The following is a 15,097-nucleotide window of genomic DNA, read 5'->3' as shown; positions in this document are numbered from 1 at the left end:
ACGACTAATAAAGTAGGGGCACCTGGGTGGCTCCATGGTTGAGCATCTGCCTTTGGCTTGGGGCATGATCCTGGGGTCCCGGGATCGAGTTCTGCATCAGGCTTCCCACAGAGAGCCTACTTCTCCCTCTGTCTATGTCTCTGCCTCTCTCTGTGTCTCTCATGAATGAATAAAAAAAAAATCTTAAAAAAATTGATAAAATCAACCATATTAAAGTGTTCAAGTTTGCCCTATCTTACCTGTATTTTTTAAAATGCAGGTAGTATAAATTTCCTATTAAAACTATGTGTAAAAAAATAAAAATAGATAAATAAAACTGTGTATATGTGGATACATAGAAAAGTTGGAAAGAACTACAAAGTATATCCAATATATATTAAGAATTCACAGTGATGAGAGTATTAATTTTTATATTTCTTATCCTACTTTCGAATTGTTCTGAAATAACAATGAATATGCAATACTTTTGTAATCAAAACACGCTGAACAAGTATAATTTTAATTGTTTTGTAAAGGAAGGTGAGCAAAATTACCTGCACCTGGAGTTTTTCTTAGTTGAGATTTGGCAAGTCCTCTACTCACTGGATGCACTCAACTGTTGGGCTGATAGTGATGGTAATTTTTAAGTGATCTCTTAAAAGTATTATTTTTAATATTTGGTGGTTTTCAATTCATAGCATGATAAAATACTCTTTCTACACAGGTCTTTAGCGAGAGCGCAGTTTAGAGACTCCTAGGATGGAAACTAGATGAACTGAGTTTGAATCCTGCCCTTATCCCTTACTACAAGCATTTCCTTAGAGAAGCTCACCGAGATCGTACAGTTCAGTCCTACCCCTGTAATTAAAACATCTCTATCTCTTCCTTGCTTTGTGGATATGATAGACTCGAGAAAACAGAGAAAAGATTCAAAAGGCACTGTGAAGCTGTCTTACCTGTTTGATATTTTAATAGTGTTTATTTGCCTGTAAAACTTTTTTTAAAACTTTTTGTTTTTAAATGAAGGGTGAGATGTAATGTCAGATCATCATCCATAAGAGGATGCTCCCTTAAAGTATTTTGTATGATTACTACCAAGAAGAGTGTTTTCCCTGTGTTACCATTATTCATTGACATCTTCAGTCTGGAAGCTTCCTGTTTATTTTTCCTCTACCATATATTTCTAAAGAAATACTTTAGATAATCCTAGCCAGAATCTTGAGTCCCAAACAAAAACATCTGAGTTGTTGCTAAAAAAATTGATGTATGTACCATCCCAACTAACCTTTAAACTGAAGGCATCGTTTGTCTATCTGAAGGAAAGTGAGAGTCATCTTAAAAGATGGGTATAAATTACCAGGAGTACTGTCAATGTCCCCTAACTAGTATCTTTGGCATATTATAGACCTTACGAGACATAATTTTTAGATAAATGATACTTTATTTGATACTTATTTATGGGGGGAAAATGACTGGGTTGCCTCAAAATAAAATATATCCTATGACAATGACTTATACAGAACATTGAGTTTATGGAAAAAGCAGTGGTCCAGAGAAATAACTTCTTTATTTATGTCAAAGATTTAAAAAATGCTACATTTAATCTTAATATGATGAGCAGTATTCCCCCTGCCTGATAGGCCTCATTACACTGCAGCATGTACAGTATTTGCCTTATTTAACAATTTTTATCAATCATGTAAAAATGGGCAGTGCTCTAAAAAAAAAAAGTGATAAATGTGTAGCATACAGCTTCTTACATCTACAAAAATTTTCACTCAGTTGTGAAGGATAATAAAAAATAAAAACAAAAAGGGGTTTAATAAATCCTGGGCCCGTGATTTGATTCATTCAGCAACAGAGACAATGACTGTTAATTATATAAGTAACCGTAATTCCTATTCAGTATAAAAATCTCTCTGCTTTTCTTCTTAATAATTGTTTACCTCCATCCACCTACTTGGATTCATCAAATGTGTGCGAACATCACATTCCTGTCACTTTGGACTCTCCCTTATAATTGTCACCAGGGCTTATCCTTCCCATTTTTTTGTAGCATAAAGCAGGCTCAATCAGGGGTCCCTTTCTTTTTTTAAATTTTTTTTTTAATTTTTATTTATTTATGATAGTCACAGAGAGAGAGAGAGAGAGAGAGAGAGAGAGGCAGAGACATAGGCAGAGGGAGAAGCAGGCTCCATGCACCGGGAGCCTGATGTGGGATTCGATCCCGGGTCTCCAGGATCGCGCCCTGGGCCAAAGGCAAGCGCCAAACCACTGCGCCACCCAGGGATCCCCAGGGGTCCCTTTCTAAAGTCCTCTTAAAATGTGAATATACAAAGCAAGTAAACAAACACAGCAGTGATATGGAAAGTTCCACCACCCCAAATAATTTTTCTGGACCAGTGAGCAAGAAAAAAAAAAATGAGGAATCAAAACCTTTTACTTAAAGAGAACCAACCCTTCATTCTGCAAAATATCATGTGTCTCTGTTATTTATTTCATTATCATATTTTAATTCATCTTCTCTTTCAGATATCCCTGTTTAAATTTTATTAATATTTACCTCACTCTTGTTCTTATTCATATCATTAATAGTGTCTTATTTTATTAGTTTTCATTTGTAATTTTTTTGTATTATATATTGTTTCAAAATTATTTCTGAAACATGGCCTCATATTAGGTGATATCAGGGGAATATAAGCCCTGGCCCTGTCTCTCCCTCTGCCTCTGGTCAAGTATTGTAACTTTTCTGAGCCTTAACACCTTTCCTATAAAAGAATACTATTTGGGGATAAATATTAAAAGAAGAATTGAGTATGAAATAATATACTTTATTAAATAGTTATTACATCTCTTTTCAGCAGGAAATTTACGACTGTGTGACAAATGGAATAGTCAAACAGTATCTGTTTTTCTCTTTAATTCACTTATGAAGCCTCCCCCCTCTAAATATAAGCTACTTAAGAGAACAGGAACTTTGTTTTACTCACAGTTAAACCGAGACTTAGAAGGGTGCTACGGTATCAGGTGATTCAGAAAGAGAATATGCAGAATTAAATTAACAAAATTTCCATTTCTAAAAATACCTTAGTAACTCTTCTCAATTGAAAGAACTGTATTTTGTCATTAAAATATATTAAAAATTGCTCCACTCCTACTTAGGAATGGGGAGTGAGGAATCCTACTGTCTTAGATTCTTAAAGGGACAGGTTTTTTTTTGTTTTTTTTTTTTTAAGAATAATGCTTAAATTCATCTACCTTACCCCGCCACACCAAAGAGCTATTGGAAAATAAAAGGATTTGCATGGGTGAGTCATAAAAAGCCATATTAGAGCCCTCTGGGATAATTTTTCAAAATGGTGTACCATGCTTTAATGGTGTAATTCTCATTGACCTTAATGGGAGTCATGCAGCTAAAACCACATATACTTCTTTTAAAACCTATCTCTAAGTGTTCTGTGACTAACACTAGTAAGTAGTAAAATGGTACACTTCTTCCTAGACATGTAAACATCATCATGTTTATATCAGCATAATTAGGAACTTTACTGGACCATTATAGCTGGATTTTCATCATGCTATCATTAGCTTTTTGATAGCATAAAGACCCAGTTTTCAATGGATGTTGTTAGGACATTTTTCTTTTAACCCTATTTGATTGTAACAAGACAGCATTGTCCTGATAGGAAAAAAAGGAATCTTTTTATATGTGCATTTGCGTTAGAAATCATCCGCTGAGATACTTATTTATGTCCTTCCGGATACAGCTTTCTAATGCAGGGCTCTAGTTTGGGAAAAATATGGCAGTGTGATGACTTTTTGTTACAAAACAAATATAGTCTCAGCACCTTGCTAGCCTACTGTAAATATATGATTTTTAATAAAAAAAGAATAAACATTCAAGCATTTCTTTGCCAAAATATATTAGTTATGACCTGCAATATGGCTGTAGTCCTAAATTTCTTCTAAATATAAGGTGTCCACTGTGCCAGATTGTGTGATGACTTCACAATATGGGCAAATGTTCACCAGAAACCATAAGGTGGTTTCTAATAAAGTCAGCTATTACATAATACAAAAAGCTATTACATTGTAATTCATTTCAACAGTTTCAGAATAGAAAATGATTGAAAAAAATGAATAGGCTGGATACATTAGGCTCTCTGGATTTTTTGCAACTGTTTAAGCAACACGCACGAGGTACTTTATTATCATAGGATCTTAGCACCAGAAAGAATATCAATGACCTCACAGTTCGGCTTTTCCTTTTTCCTCCCACTTGCAGATGAGCAAACTCAGAGAGGACGGCTAAAATATGTTTTTCCTAAAAATCTTAATAGGTGGTTCGGAAACCATCATTTCACTTCTTAAATCTGTGTTTGAAGGGAATTCGTACCGAGAGTTTACAGTTTCTGGGCAAAGATGGACCTCACCCCTTCCCCACCCACACACCCAAGTGAACGTGAAATGGTCGAGCTTATATTCACAGAGAATGTTCCTTTGTTTTGGGTGCAAGTATGATCAAAAGCTTCTGCTTAGTGAAGATTCTATTTATAGTGGCTCGAGACCATGTTTAAGACACCCAGGCTGTGGTTGGAGCTCGGGCAGACGCACAGCCAGTCCTCCTGAGCACAGGAAGGCACCTGCTCTTTCACCATCAGTAATGTCAATTCACAATCAGTAATGTCACCTGGGACCCATGTTACCTGCTTAGGTCTCAGGTAGTCCACCCAGAGAACGGCCAGCTGGGATCTGGAACCTCTACGGCTAAGAAGCAGCAGGACACCAACAGCTCCCAGGGTGACAGAGGAAAAGAAAAGGCGTATGTTGCATGGTAGGGCAGGGGCTAAGACACACTGAGGGGCCATGGAGGACAGGGAGGAAGGGAGGGAAACAGGAGAGGTCTGTCTACCACTGCAAGAGGTGGTCACTAGAGGGACCCCAGAGTCCAAACAAAAGCTGAGGGGATGCGTGAAGTGGGATAGTGAACATATCTCAGAAACTTCACGTCCACCACACACGCACAGTCACGTACCTGCACAAAAAGACTGTGTGGATTGGAATAGATCCCTTGGACCTGAAGTAAGGTTGTCCTTGTGGGTTCTTTTATATTTTGTGTGAGTGCTCGGCTGGCTGACAGATGGACCATTTCACTGGGGGGACTATACAACTACTTCCTTCCATGGTGAAGGAACAGAGCTAGGGTTAGATGTTTGAGGAAAGAACATCAGAGATTATGAGGAAGAAGACCAGTGGAACACAGTTGACCCAAGGATGGGGGTAAGGGGAGGAGATTGACAATGGATTTATTTTAGAGAAATTCTCTTAACTATACTTGGTGAAGAGTTTTATCCACTTGGGTATTGAAAACTTATAACAGACCCCACTCTAAATCATTCCCATTGTTTTATATGCTTAGCGTAATTGTTTAATGGATGGTGTACAGTTATCTCTTGGTGGAGTTGGCTAAATAATTTACAAGGAATATTTTTATTCATGAAGTTTGTGAGGTTCTATGTTATGTACTGTATCTTCTATATAACATTGTATATATTATATACAACTGTCCTATATTATTACAGAAATGCCCCAAACTGACAGAATGGGATCAGACACATAGGAATTCTGTGTGATGATTATCTTTTTCTAAAAGTGATTCCTATTGTACATGCATACTAAAATACGGTTAATTAAGGTTGATTGATTTAGATCAATTATCTGGCTAACCAAGTAAGTTCAGCATGAAGGGGTTAACCTGTAGAGCCTTGTTGCATGACAAAAGTACCGCCAGGTGGAATCAACGGTTTCAAGTCCTTTAAGACACTTCCTTTCTCTCTCCTAGGAATCTATTTCTTGGGTCACCCCATGTGGAGGCCATGATGCATAATGCTCAATATCGAGGGCTCTAAATATGTTTTAACCGAATCCTGCCTCTATCCCTCATTACTTGTGTGACTGAACAAGTTACTTGACCTCTCTAAACCTAGTGAAATAAAGATAATAATAATAATAGTTGCCTCATCCATGTACACTGCTTAGCCCAGTGGACAGCACATAGTAAATGCTCCTTAAATGTCATATTATACTAATAAAACTACTTCAGCTCTTCCATGGACATACGATATAGTGCTTCCCCTATCCCTCTTTTTTTACATCCTGGGATTCTCTCTCTTTTTTTTTTTTTCAAAGTCTACATATATTTATAGTTTTTTTTAATAATAAATTTATTTTTTATTGGTGTTCAATTTGCCAACATACAGAATAACACCCAGTGCTCATCCCGTCAAGTGCCCCTCTCAGTGCCTGTCACCCATTCACCCCCACCCCTCGCCCTCCTCCCTTTCCACCACCCCTAGTTAGTTTCCCAGAGTTAGGAGTCTTTATGTTCTGTCTCCCTCTCTGATATTTCCCACCCATTTCTTCTCCCCTCCTTGGATTCTCAACCTTAAATTTATTTTGGTGACCTAATTTAGTTCTTATATTCCTGAAATTAGGTCTTTTTATTTTATCTTCTGCTCCATGAGAAAACAACATCTTGCCAAACCCAGCCTGACAACCCAACCTTGACTCCCGATATTTGATGACTCACCTTGGTAGTCTTTGTCCCATATTACACTCTGACTTCTATGAATGCTGCTGTACTAAGTAAGTAGAAGAGGTCTGAGTCCTTCTGGTTCACCCTCTTGGCTGGTACACGAATGTTTTATTAGCTTTTCCATAATTTATATAATAATAACAACATTTACTCTGTTCTGCTACAGACCTGGCAGGGAAGCTCCAGATAAAAGGTCTCAGTGGAGATATTTTTGACACAGCTGTGCCATCATCAGTTATGATTAGCTCACCCTGAAGAATAATCTCAAAATAGGTCATCAATTGTCACTAAATTCCTTGGTCAGGGGTGATAGCCCCAACCCAGCATGCCACCTAGCAAATGTCTATACTTGGAAGCAGAAGACAAAAAAAAAAAGGAATGCACGTTAAAGAAAAAAGAGAATGTAATAAGCCTATGCAAATCTATCACAGCTACAGGGAAGATTTCTCCAAATGATTGCCACGACAATAGCCACCATTTATCTCTGTCCCATAACCGTCCTTTTGTTTGTGGTTTTAGCTTCTGTTTGTATACGTTGGCTACCTGGACGTTACCTTGCAAGAATTCTGCACATTGAGTATTCAGATAAGCGTTCACAGAGATTTTGTGCAACCGTGTTGTTTTACGCATCTCACTAGCTTTCCACTCAAGGGCTGCCCGGGATGTGGCCGTGTGAAGGACAATGTCTATAGTGCGCTTATTCCCCGGGGCTGTCGTGCTCTGTAGCTGTGGCCAGAGTTGGTACACTGTGTCACAGGCTGGGTTCTCTGGACCTCGAGATTGAGAGTGCTTTGGAGTACAGGGTGTTTATTAGTGGTCTCCTCCTATGGATGGGATGAGGAAGTAGGATTGAAGGGAGGGAGAAGTTGAAGGGTGGTAAAAGCCTGCAAAAACCTTGGTCAGCTGCTGGAATAAGTGTCCCAATCCGCGGCAAAGCTGGGCCATGATACTTCCACCTTCATCAGTGGTCAGATGTGGACCATTCCGGGGAAGAGGAAGCTTGGCCTTGACAGGTGGAGGCTGTGTAAAGACAGCATTCCTGGCAGCTGGGCAACAGCTGTCTTGTTGAGAACACAGGTGGCAAGTCCCCTGGCCCACCGCTGCTAGCTTTCAGGTCACGGATCACTTGTGTTTTGATGTCTCATACGCAGACCAGCACATTTTGCATAACAGGTTGTATCCATTGCTTCTTTCTTCTCATCCTTCCCCCTTTATACCACTACCGCCCCTCTCCCCTCCACTTCCCCCCCAGTACACACTTCCAGGGGAGCTAGAAAGCAGGCTCTGTGCTCATCATCTTGCATAATTCCTTTATTCAGATGACAAAGGATGTGCTAAAGTTCAAGGTCATGTATGTAGTACAGAGATAGAGCCTAGACAGACCCAGTTGGTTCAAGATCTGTCTGTAAATCCCATATATTAGCCACCGAACTATGCTGCCTTCACGTGAAGACTGTGTATTCCTGGAGAGCAGTATTTAAAAGGTATTATTTCTCTGAATTGAAATTTTCCCTCGTGGATGCACTGTATAAACCCTTTCTTTCGGTTGGATCTTCCTTTTACCCGTAGCCACCTTCAGCTTCTCTCTTAGCTGGGCGAATCTGTCACTTACCAAAAGTATAAACCCAAGTTAGAAAACACCTGTCATCCAGCCTTTCCTCGGGTTAAACTTCCTTTGCAGGATCATAGGTAGGTTCATCCGACGTGCACCTGTGCCCCAGCTGAGACTTCTAGCTAAAGCTATGGAAGAACCGGCCTAAGTTTTCCACAATTTAAATGTCAAGCCACGCCCCAGCCTAGCCCATTTAGATTGCAGTAGAAAATAGAAAAAGCAAGCAAGTTTTGGGCCCTTTCTCCCACTTATATACAAGATGATTTAGAGAGCAGAAGGCATAGAGGAATTTTATAGCAACTAAGGTCTGTTTTGTTAAGGAATTATCATAACTTGTTCAGTTTTAGAACTCTTTGATACGTCTTTTGGCAGAGGGACACACACATACACACACACACACACACACACACACACACACAGAATGATCTAATGGTCTTTTCCCAAGGTTAGGTACTGTTCCTTTGCACTAACGGGTCACAGTATGGGACTGGTGCCATTTAGCTCCCACAAGCCAGGAGGTCCTGAGACCGGTCGATCACTCATTTTATAATTTACAGGATAGGGTGACATGCAAATAGATAAAAAAAAAAGACTTTGCCATTTTCTCTGTAGCGGGGAACTTTCACATCAGCATATAGTGAAGAATCCATCAGCTACTATGGTCTGCTGTTTCTTCATTGTTTCATATCACTGTCCTTAAGCCACTTATTAGGTTCTATTCAACATAAATGTAGCACCTTAATCCATCCAATTTTAATTCCCATAAAAGGTTATTTCACAAAATATTGTTGAGTAGTGAAAGCATTCCCTCTCTGCCTTCCCCAGCATTTCATGGGCATTTCTAGACTGTAAGACAAACACTCTCAGCACAGTTATATTAAGAGACTGAATAGGAGACACTACATTAAACTTAATTTTTTTTTCCCTTTGTGTTGCATCTCTGATCTGAGATGCCCTTCTGTCAGCCGTGCTACACAGAATTTGACTGAATGTGCTGGCTATGTTCCTCTCTATTGCTCACATTGGGACTATAGTCATTAGCGTTCTCTCTTTCTTCCCTTTCTTCACAGGATGTCCTGATTCTTGGAGAGGGTCACACAAATAGCCGTCCAGTGCAGAAGAATAGAATTCTCTGCCACTGTTACCAATCCTCTTCATGCTTGAATTGTAATACACTCTAGCTATTGGTCTCTGAGAATCTATCAATTATCCACCTTTGGGACAGACCAAATCACTTAGGTGGATTAAAACTGGAGATATGTAGGCTCCTCTCCCCTCCTCCCACCCAACCATATTGAACTGGGATCTCTAGAGATATAGTCTGGGAATCTGCTCTGTAACAAAGACCTGAGTGACCCTTAGGCATATGAAAATTTGAGAACCATTGAATCATCAGAGGATAGTTAACCTATTTTCAGTCTATGGCTCAATATCAAAGAACTCTTGATAATGTGAGGACCCTGGGGACATCTGGTCACAATGGCTCTGTGAGGAGCTGTTTTGAAGCACGCCTCCACTCTTATCACTTAAAAGTGAAAGATAAAATATAAAAAGAAAACACCCTAACACAAAGCCTGGTTCAAAAACAAACCAAACATCTCCTTGGACTAGAAAAATTGGGAAGTGTGGCTGAATATAAATGACTTTTGGGCTCCTGAGCCAGAAGCTGGTAGTGGGGGTAGGGGCTCGGTTCCTGTGCTCCAGCTCTTCTGCTGGAAGCAAGGGGATAGCTTAGGGCTCTCAGCTCATGAAAGAAGCTAGAATTCGGAGTATCCGAATTATGGTTTTATGCAAATTATGGGCTTAGGGAGGCAGGAGGATAAAGCACTGTCTTGTGATCAGAACTAGGCCAAGAGAAAGAAAAACAAACCAAAAATCAAATCAAACCGAACCAACCGAACAAAAAAAAACCTCCTACTCATAATGACCCCGAAAACCCAATTATCTAAGACAATTGAAGGAACTGCATGCAGAGGAAGACAACACAGTCCACAGTGAATAAAATTCAATAATTAAAAGAGAGCTTTACTTCAGATAAAACTTAACCTAAAGTATCAATGACCAAAAAATGAAAATAAATGTAATATGTGTATGATAATAATTCCAAGGGCCGGGTGAGAAACTATCTCCCTCTCTGATTGCCTGTCCCCACCCCGACTGTTGGGTGTTCTCCAAGGTCTTTGGTGACTGCTCAGGAGTTACCTACTGTAATACAGCCCCATATCACAGTTTTGTTAACCCACCTCAACAGAATTCAGAGATAATAACAAAGACTTAAAAGGAGAGCACTACTTTTTATAGAAATAGGGTAACTGAGGTGAAATGAATGCCTTGAAACAATAAAAAGTTCTCCTTGCTCATTGACTTAGTCATGAGGCTCATTTATCTCTCTTCTCTAAGACTAAGGGTACATCTTTTTTTTTTTTAAAGATTTTATTTATTTATTTATTCATGAGAGACCCAGAGAGAGAGGCAGAGACATGTGCAGAGGGAGAAGCAGGCTCTCTGCAGGGAGCCCGATGCAGGACTTGATCTCTCGGGACTCCAGGATCACGCTCTGGACTAAAGGCGGATGCTCAACTGCTGAGCTGCCCAGGTGCCCCCTCATGCGCATCTTTGGTTATATGGTGGTGCATGGAGCCCTACAGTGTTTTGTCACTGGTTTGTCTGCTTATGTGGAATAATCATTTAAAACAAGGACACTCTAAGCCTTCTCCCCGCAGGGGCCACAGTTAGCATAGTGTGCCACCCCTCTTTTAGGTATAAAAAATACAGGAGTTTTTTGAGTTCCTGTGTGTCACAGTCAACTCTGAAGGGTCCAGTAGCAAATCATACTTGAAAGCGATTGCAGAGGAGGTGACCAGGAGATAAACCGGCTGAGGAGCCTCAGCCATTCAGAAGGCAGCACCATGAATTATCTACCCATAAGTGATGGCTTTTCATGTGAGACATAATAACATCATTCCAGAAAATGGTTTTCATGACCTCTTACTTGTAGGATATCCAGGAATTATCTGCATGAAGGCATTGACAAGAAGATAGATATGGTGGCTCAGGCTTGATTCTCACATTAAACATGATAAAGACATGTAACACATGATGGGACAGCTGATAAAATATTTTCGAGTTCCCTAATTTTTCATGAAAAGTAATAACAAAAAAAATTGTTTTAAAAAATTATAGGCTCAATCAGTTTTTATCTCAGTCTCAGATCCCACCACAAAATCTTCAGCTCTGTGATGGTTTTATAGGGAGTAGTTACATTGCACATAAACATGTACCACGTACGTTGCATTGTTCTCAAGTTTCAGAAGATCGCAGGCAAATTATCACGCTTCATCCCCTGAGTCAAATGGGAAGGTGAAAATATTGTAGACAACTAAGGATAGTCCAAGAGCAGGCTATAAAAAGAAATTAATAATCCTTTACTTCTTTCCTTCTCCTCTTCCTTACTTTCTTAGCTTCCTTCTCCCTTTTCTTTCTATAATTGAAAAATTCATTCAGACCTTCAGATGTTTACCCTATCCCAACTGTATGTGTGCTGAGGATATGAAAACAGAAAGGGACATTCTAATTTTATACGGTGTCGCTTTCAAGAAGATTACAAAGCTCTGTTTGAATACAGGAGATGTGCTAGATGCTGCCGGGAGTACTAAGGGAAGGTGAGCAAGGAATTTAAGGAAATACCTGAAACCTGGAGGATTAGGACAAGTTTGCCAGAGAAGTAGGGACAGATTGTTTCAGGATAAAGAGGAAGGTGGTTTAATGAGACACAGGCATGTGATGGCATGGATCTTCAAGCAATTACAAGGAAGTCAGGTTTGTTCTTAGTAATAATACTGTCATGGTTCGTTTTATGTATCGTTCAGCTAGGTTATGATTCCCAGGTGTTTGGTCAGACTCTAGTCTCCGTGTTGCTGTGAAGCTGTGTGAATGTCATTATCTTCCATAATGTGGGTGGGCCTCATCTGAGCAGTTGAAGGCCTTAAGAGCAAAACTAGGTTTCCTGGAGAAGAAGGAAAGCTGGGACTTCTTCCCCAAGACTGTCACATAGCAATTCTGCCTGTATTTTTGCCCTACAGTCCAGCATGCTGGTCTGCCCTGCAAATTTCAGACGTGTTAGTCCTCACAATCCCATGAATCAATTCTTTAAAATCTTTTCCTTTCCTTTCCCTCCCTCCTTCCTCCCTTCCTCCTCCTTCCTTCACCTTCACTCTATTGTCCTGTTACTCTGAAAACTGTTTACTGATGTAGATACTAATACACAGTATTGGTTGTGTTATGGCCATTTCCATGGCTCATTTGATTAACTTCTCATTATAACTATTTAAGTGAGGCAAAGGCAAACAAAGAAAAACAAAAACTTGCCTACAGCTGTGATTTCAGCTATTTTGTGTGACTCTACCTTCACTCTTAATTACTATACTGCTTTAAAATCTAAGTTGTGGAGGGATTCCTGGGTGGCACAATTGGTTAAATGTCCGACTCTTGGTTTTGTCTCAAGTTGTGATCTTAGGGTCATGATCTCATGGTGGTGGGATCAAGCCCTGTGTCAGGCTCTGTGCTGAGTGCAGAGTCTGCTAAAGCTTCTCTCTTCCTCTCCCTCTCCCCCTCCTTGCTTTACACGCACTCTCTAATAAATTAAAAAAGAAGAAGAAGAAGAATCTGAGTTGTGGAGAACTAATAAACAACATTCATAAGGATGGGGGCAATATGCCTGGTGTAAAAAATAATGAAAGCTTGAAAACCAAAGAAATTGTTTAAAAATTAAGAGTTATCCTTTTTGATAAAACTTTCCAAAGCACTGATGGTCCCATTTGACATCTCTGAGTCTGCCAAATGGCTTCTCTTCAGCATACTCAGTATGCCTCTCTTCAAAAATCACTTGACCTGATTGTCGATTGAATCTAAGCGCTGCCGTCTTCCTCAGTTCCTTTAATATTGAAAAGATGATGTCCAAAAAAGAAAGCCATTCTTTAGACATCAACATGGCTATAATGGGATTGGCCATCCACGTGAGCATGTGTGTGTTTTCAGTAAATATTAACAGTAACAAGTAAATAATAATGTGTAAAATACTGCAGTTCAGTTCTGCTAAAATATGCAGCCACAGACCCTGCCCTCCACAAAGTGATTATCTAGTAAAATGTGTTCCAAAGTAATTACAATACAAATATAAGAGAGGTCTAATGAGAATTGGAGATAGTAGTCTCTTATTAGAAATTACCACCACATCTTTTATAGTTAAAAAATTAGCAAATCAAGAAAACCTTTTAGGCATAACTAAGATTTAAGCTTATTTTTTTTTCCTGTGATTTGGGTGATTTTAACCCAGAGTGGTTTTAACAGCAATAAAATATCATTTTATTGAAAGTTTGTATTTCTTTTGCCTATTTCATTGCTTTCCAAACAACAGGAAAGGCTGTGATGCTTCATATCACCCAATTCCTTAGATTTCTATCTGTGACGATCTGTTCTTCTGTTTTGTTTTTCCTTCTTCCTTCTTCTTCTCACACTAATTTTATTTTGGTTCACTTCCAGGTTTGTCTTCCCACTTCTCTACTGCATGGATAGGGAGATGTTACATAGAGTCAAAGGGATGCGTTCTAGAGTCCCGGCACCGCTGCTTACTATATGACCTTGACACCTTGAAGAGATTCATGATAATCCATCTTTGATATGTATTATAAGAGCCCAATTAATATATATTCATACTCTTAAAATCTTCTGGTGGTTTCCCATTGCACACCTGGTAAATTTTCAAACGACTTATTACTTTAGTATGAAAAGGAATGACTTGGGCAATTTGTTCCTAAACCACCTACCTTAATCCACCCAGGCTGTTTTAGCAGAATACCAGAGTGGAGGGTTTATAAACAACAGAAATTTATGTCTCACATTTCTGAAGGTGGAAAGAGCAAGATTAAGACACAGTTTTGGTGTCTACTGAGGACCCAATTCCTCATTCATAGACAGCCTCCTTTTCACTGTGTCCATGTGAGGAGCAAGGGAGTTCTCTGTGATCGCTTCTGTAAGGGGACTCATTCTATTCATGCGGGCTCCACCCTCGTCACCTAATCAATCACTTCCCAAAGACTTCACCTCCAAATGCTACTTTGGGGATTAGGCTTCAGCATATGAATTTTGAGGGAAAAGAAACAGTCGGTCTCTAGGACTACACTTCCAGTCATTGGCCTGGGCCACTTTGATGTGGGCCTTCTGCTGAATGAAGACTAGTGCATTTATTGTCTTAACATTTTTCCCCATCAACTTTGATTCTCTTTATCAGATAAGCAGGGATTCTGTGGGGTCTAGATTTTATGTGACTTGGAAGGTCTCCTTTAAGAAGGATTGGAAAGAGGGAAAGGGCAGAATTATGAATACAACATGGAGTACAGGTGTGGGGAGGGACCCATGCTCCTTAGGGTTCATTTCCTTCCTAGTCCGTCTTCCTCTGCCTATTGCACCCTTTGATAAGATCTTTTCCCTTTTCTCTGCTCATTAAATATAACCTACTGCCAACCCAAATAGTAAAAGTGTTTCAAGCCCGCTGCAATATTTTTCTCCTCTGAATTCTTCTAGCACTTATTATCTGCACTCTAACTTAGGCTGCATTGCAGATGGATTTATACAGTTACTTAAGTTGACATGCATATATGATTGTACAAAATGTCTAGTGTGATTACCAATTCCCTGGGTATCGGTTCTGTTCCCACCCTCACCCCTAACCCAACTTCGTGTTTTGCATATGTAGGTGCTCAGTATTTGTTGATTCATATCAAAGATGAGATTTCCAAGATCCATTTTGTAGTGAAGAGAGCACAACTTGTTTTTATTTAAATATAGGTTGCTCCAACTATAATCCCAAAGGCACCAAGCCCACCCAATTAAAATTAAATAAAGTTCTTTTT

Source organism: Vulpes lagopus, chromosome 13 (genome assembly GCF_018345385.1).
Source record: "Vulpes lagopus strain Blue_001 chromosome 13, ASM1834538v1, whole genome shotgun sequence".
NCBI classification, from domain to species: Eukaryota; Metazoa; Chordata; class Mammalia; order Carnivora; family Canidae; genus Vulpes; species Vulpes lagopus.
This window is presented reverse-complemented; position numbering follows the sequence as displayed.